A 6,342-nucleotide genomic window follows, 5' to 3' on the forward strand; every position below is an offset into this window, starting at 1 on the left:
AGGTAGCATCATATATATATATATATATATATATATATATATATATATATATATATATATATATATATATATATATATATATATATATATATATATATATATACGTAGAGTTATAAAGTAACTAGATTTGACACTCAATGTCAAGTTAGAATGGTAAAAGACTTAATTAGTGCTTTACCAAGAGCACCGAGAAACATTTTCTTGCTCTCTTAAACCTTAAACGATAAAAACGTTTACCATGCCAATATATTGAGTAATAACACTCCACGATGGAGCTATGATGATAGACTTGAAACATGGGTTTTTGCCTACATTTCCCTTTTTAATTGTTATATTTCAATTGGATGTAAGCTAAAATGTTGTAGTATTTTATACTGATTAAGTGTATTTTATTGTATCGGACTTGATTTCAAGCTAAGGAACATTTTTGGAGCTAAAATAGATAATTTGGAGCTTCAAAGGCCCGAGTAGAAGTTCAAAAAATTCAGCCGAAATCGAGTTCAGGGTTCCAGGGTCGAGTCTGCATATGAAAGAAAAAAACTAGAAGCTTGGAAAGGCTTTTGATGCGACGCACCATGCGTCGCGACAGGCTTATTTTGGGGCTCGATTTTTTATTTCGTCTCCTTAAGGGTAATTTGGTCCTAGGTTATTTCTACACGATAGAAATACATTTAAAAAAAAAGATAATTTTAAAGGGACTTCCAACCTATGAAAGATTGAAGAGCGGCTAAGGCTTGGAGACACACGGATTCATCAATTTTTCAATCAACACTTGATTAAATGTGCGAGCTTGAATTGAAATTGATTGCAATATTTTTTAGTTGTCATACATTTAATGCGATGTGCTTCTTTTCATCTAAGGAGTAGTTTTTCCTTATTTAACTCTTGTTTAATTATTTGATGTTGATGGAGCTTTGAATTGAATTGTAATGTTATTCATTATTTTATTTTAATCGAAAGAGGAATAGTTTAGTGAATATCTGGCATTCTATTATTTGATTTAAGTTAGCGATTCTTCTAAATAATCGTAAGAATTGTTTAAATTATTAATTGAACCAAGGTAGGAAAATATTCGTAAGAAATTTTCCTTGAGACCACTCCTGTCAATGCTTTCTTGCATCTATTGATACGATTTTCCGTTAGGTTATTTTCTAGAGATAAGTTCATTTTAACTTTGGGGATAATCCAATCAAGCTAGTATTTTCACAAAAAAGAATTCAAAATATGAAAAAGTAAACACACACAGAGCTTTAGGGTTTTATCGAAGAAATTCAATATCTAATTTATAAACATAAAAAATAACTTTTAACTATATATATAAAATTTGATTTTCCGTAAAGAAAATTCGGATAAACTCCTAACGCCCCTAGCTCCGCCTATGATAATAACTGATAACGCCAAACTATGCCTTATAAAAAGACACACGGACGTAGCAAATATAGTCTAAGTAATTCTGCCCAGAGTCGAACCACAAAGAATTACCTATTAATTACTTTTGTCGGACTTACTAAATTCATAGAATCAATTTTCCCAAACTTTGTGATTCACAATTGATGATATATCTAACAACTAAACTGACAATAAATAACAGCTGAAAGTTAACTAAGCTTGCTTGTATATAATTGGAATAAGGTCTAAGGTAATGGTTTCCCCCGTTGTTGATTTCCTTCGTTGAATATGTTTTATAACTGAGACTTAGTTGTCTCCATCAATCATGAACGCTCCAGTTATCATAAATCTTTCTCAAGCAATTATGATAATTTACTAGACGCACTTTCTCAAGCTACGCTAGCTAGATTCGCATTACGGTTCACTTAGATTGCACCCGAGGTATCGTTATCTCTAATCCAACCTCTAAACCCTCGATTATGACTCTCGTCTATACTACGAGAGTGATGTGATTCATACAATTACATAAATACGCACTCTCTCTCAAGCAGATACATACTAAATAGGGACCAATAATTGAGGGCCCTTTCAATTAACCACAATCAAGACGTAGATGAACAAATAGAGATTAACAACCAATTCAAAACTGTATTAACATAACAACCAAGTCATCCCCAACGGGTTTCACCAAAACCTTAGATTAAAGTATTTAGCTACTCATAACAAAGTAAGAGGAAACTACTAAATTATTCATAATGGAAGAATTGCAAGAAAATAAAAAAGATAAAGAACTATAATGTTTCTCGGTGATCTCTCACACTTGTTCCTCCTCCAAAAGTAATCTCAAAACAAGCCTCTTTTCTCTTGGGCGCGCTTATACAGCTTATAAGGGTTTTACAAAAGTTTTTCCGAATTGACACTTTGGTCCCCAAATTTTCAGGTTCGTGAACAGTTCACCGCGGCCGCGGCGTGGACCGCGGTCGACCGCGGTGAACACTGCCCAGTCTATTTTTTGTGTTTTGTCTCCGCGCGCTGCTCCGTGGTCCACCGCGGTCGCGGTGGACTTTTGTCCAGTCATTTTCTTTTGCTCCTTTGTGTTCGGGTACTTCTTGAGTGGGTGTTTTCTTCACATTATTGCCTCCAAACACTTCATGTTGCTTCCTCACATATAATATTCCCTACGAAACCAAATAACACTATTTAAAGCATTTTGTTGGCAATTTACCTTATAAAACAACAACAAAGCATGAGCAATTAAGGTGTAAATATCAACTATATAGCCTACTATCAATAACCTAAGCTAAAAGAGACCATAAATTGGTTTGTGGATCCAGAAAACATGGGAATGTCAGTGAAACATTTGGTGCATGGGGTCAAAAGGGATGATGAAAAATAGGAAGAAAAAACATGCAAGGTTCCTCAAGGGGTGGACACAATCTGCTGGAATCTATCTGTTGTAGTATTCATAATACTCTGCTTGTCCTAAAAATGAAAGGATAGTGGCCTAGAAAGGTCCTGCTCTAACCCACCACCCACCTTTATAACCCCACCCCAACCAGAGAAAGCACTAGAAATTTAAAAATATTTCGACATATATATACATTTCATCTTTTTGTTTTGGAAAAGGACTCGTTAATCTTCATCAGTATTGCCCTAGCTGTTTGGCTTGTTTAGTGACAAGTAATGTTATTTTCTTTTCTTTCTTTTTGGGATTTGAGATTGCTTTTTCTTCAAAGCGTAGTACATGGTTGCAGCGGCTTAGCCACATATATTCAAAAGTTTTTATTTTTTCTTAAATTTTGTGCCCAATCAAACAGGTTCATATAAATTAGAACGGAGGGAGTTCTATATATATAAAATTATACCGTGTATATTAAACACCCTAAATAAAATTAAAGACAATTTGCAGGAGACTAACGTTCTCCTTGTCTATAACATGTATTTGTTGTTTGTTTGAAAGGAAAATAATCAAGGAATATGGCTGTGTTTGGTATGAAGAAATATGTTTTCCATGGAAAACGTTTTCACAGAAAATGAGTGGTTTTATCACTTATTTTCCCTTGTTTGGTTGGTGAGTGGAATTCTTTTTCCGAAAAATATTTTCTAGTATTTGGTTAGAGAGCGAAAATATTTTATGAGGAAAATATTTTTCAAAACATTTAAGCCAACCAAACATGAGAAGATTGAAAAACATTCTCCGGAAAATATTTTCCTTCATACCAACAGTAGTGGCGGATGTAGTGTAGTATCACCGGGTTCAACTGAACCCATAACATTAAAAACATAATTGATTCAATGCTAAAAACTTTAAAAAATTGAACCTATAAAATTTAAATCATAGATTCGCCTCTGCATACCAAACACAACCATTGAGCGTGACCTTTTGAGTCTATGCAGTTTCTTTGAAATGGTGCAAAAACATTAACATTCGTTTTCTGAAAGAAAATTGAAGGTAAGTGTTGGTGTGATGAAATAGAAGATATGTAGTAGTCTTCACTCTTCAGCATAGAATATAATGGTAATCCGTACTCGCTGATAAAAATCTTTGAAACTGTACACCAAGTGGGAAAATAAAATGTTGAAGAGGGAGTAGTGTCACAACTCAATCTCAGGACACTTGTTGATTCAACAGACTAATGGATTTGTTCCTTGGTTACATATACTATATCGAGCTCAAAATCGTGCTTACCATGTAAATTTGAGTTTCGTATTGTAATATAATAATTCACGCGTCTCTCCTTTTCAATATGACATTAGTTATATGCACATCTTCATGCCTAAAAGCTCACTACTAAAAAATCAGGTTTTAGCGACGGACAAATTCTGTAGCTAAAAAAAAAAAATTCGTCACTAGTCTCATTTAGTGACGGATTAGCAATGAATTATTAAGAAATTCTGCTAGCTACGAGCGTTTTAGCCACAGATTAGCGATACGTTTGTAGCTAATTCCAGTTTTTTTGTAGTGGCTTGTTAGTTCTCCTCATTAACCAACCACATCAGCTCGCTCTCCATTGTGAACATCAATGAGACAGCTTGTACACTGAGTCGGGGAATCTTTTATTAGTAGCTACAAACAGCAATAACTGTTGTACGTTACGTGTGGGCTTTCAGGCAGGACGTCTTTGTGATTCTAACTGGTAGCTAACCCATAAAATATTCCCTCCCATTTTAAATACTCCTATTAATAAGAAATAAATTTTACTTTAAAATAATGTGCACTTATTACCTTTTTCGTATTTATTTTTACTATTTAATTAGCATTATTTTGCTGTAATTAAATCTATTAAATGTTTTTTAAGGCATGGTGCAAAAACATTAAAAGTCAAATAATATGAATCGGTGAGAATATTCGATTTTCTTATTTTGTTTCTCCTTTTACCTTTTCACTTTTTCTCAGCACTAGAAAGTATTTCACAGTGCTTTTTTTTTATAAAAGATCTTAATGCAATGGAGTAGCATTCAATTGACTTCTCATTAAAAAAAAACATACTGTCAATGGTTTTCATCACTGTTACAAATTAAGTGGCTGTTATCCCGACAGCTATAGGACTTCATATTTTGAAGAATCTATGTGGGTCCATATCTTTTTTTTTTTTTTTTTTTTTTTTTTTTTTTTTTTTTTGCGTGAGCAAATCCCTTTGCTTCGTATGGTCAAAAGTCAATATCTTTTACTTGGCCTTGGTGCACCCAATATCTATTTATCTATGTGTGTGTGCGAGTAATAAATTCGTTGTAGTACTTAGTAGGCGTTTGGACATAAGAATTGTAAAATTCCAAAGTAGGGTGAATTTTTTTTTTTTAAGTCAAAATGATATTTGAAATTTAGAATTATGTTTGGATATGAATATAATTTTGAGTTGTTTTTGAAGTTTTGTGAGTGATTTGAGTGAAAATTTTGAAAAATAGCTTTTTGGAGTTTTTCAAATTTTTTAAAATTTCCAAAATGCATCTTCAAGTGAAAATTAAAAAATTCATGAACGAACACTGATTTCGAAAAAAAGTGAAAACTTTTTCAAAAAAAGGAAAAAATTTCTTATGTCCAAACAGGCTCTTAGACTTATCTCATTAAGGATTCTGAATAACCAGGACTTATAGTTAGGGGTGTACAAAGGAAACCGATAATCCGAGTCAAATCGGAAAAAAAAAAACCCGACTACGGTTTGGTGTTAGAAAAAAAAATCCGACCATAATTGATTTGGTTTGGTTTTAACTAAAAAAAGTCAAACCGAAACCAAACCAACCCGACATTACATGTATACAAGTTTTAAAAATATTTTATACATAAAAATAATTATTATAATATAATTTATAAATATAATTTAAACTCTTTAACAATTTCTCTTTTAATGTATTATTTTAAGCTTGGACTTAGAACTTTTGAATGGTCAAATATGTTTTATAGCCCATAAAAGTTAGTAACTCAAATAAAGTCCAACGCAAAATCAAATCAATACTAATGCTAACAAAAAAAAAATCAATTCAACACTAGAAATGTTGGATATTTATTTTTTAGTTCGCATTGATTTGGATAGTGAAAATGTATAACTCACATTTAATGTTATTTAGTCATGTAATTAATACTTAGTACTTATTAGTCATACTTATTTTAACATGACTTAGTACTTTTAGATTATGTTTATTTTTATTATGGCTTAAATTAGCAATATTTATCTTTGCGAATTGTTGAGTATTTTAGTATAATTATGACTCATCTCATATTGGGTAATATCTTATATAGTTTTATCCTACTAGGACCTAAGAAATAATAGAGCACAAATTATAAATTTTATGCTATGAAGATTTTGTAGGAAAAAAATCCGAAAAACCCAAAAAATCCAAGAAAACCGAAAAATCCGAGAAAAATCGTGATTGAAAAACCCGATTTTTGTTGGTTTGGTTTGGTTTATAAATTTAAAAATCCAAGACAATTGATTTGGTTTGGTAATTAAAACA

The sequence above is a fragment of the Nicotiana attenuata genome, chromosome 10, assembly GCF_001879085.1.
Source record: "Nicotiana attenuata strain UT chromosome 10, NIATTr2, whole genome shotgun sequence".
Taxonomy (NCBI): Eukaryota; Viridiplantae; Streptophyta; class Magnoliopsida; order Solanales; family Solanaceae; genus Nicotiana; species Nicotiana attenuata.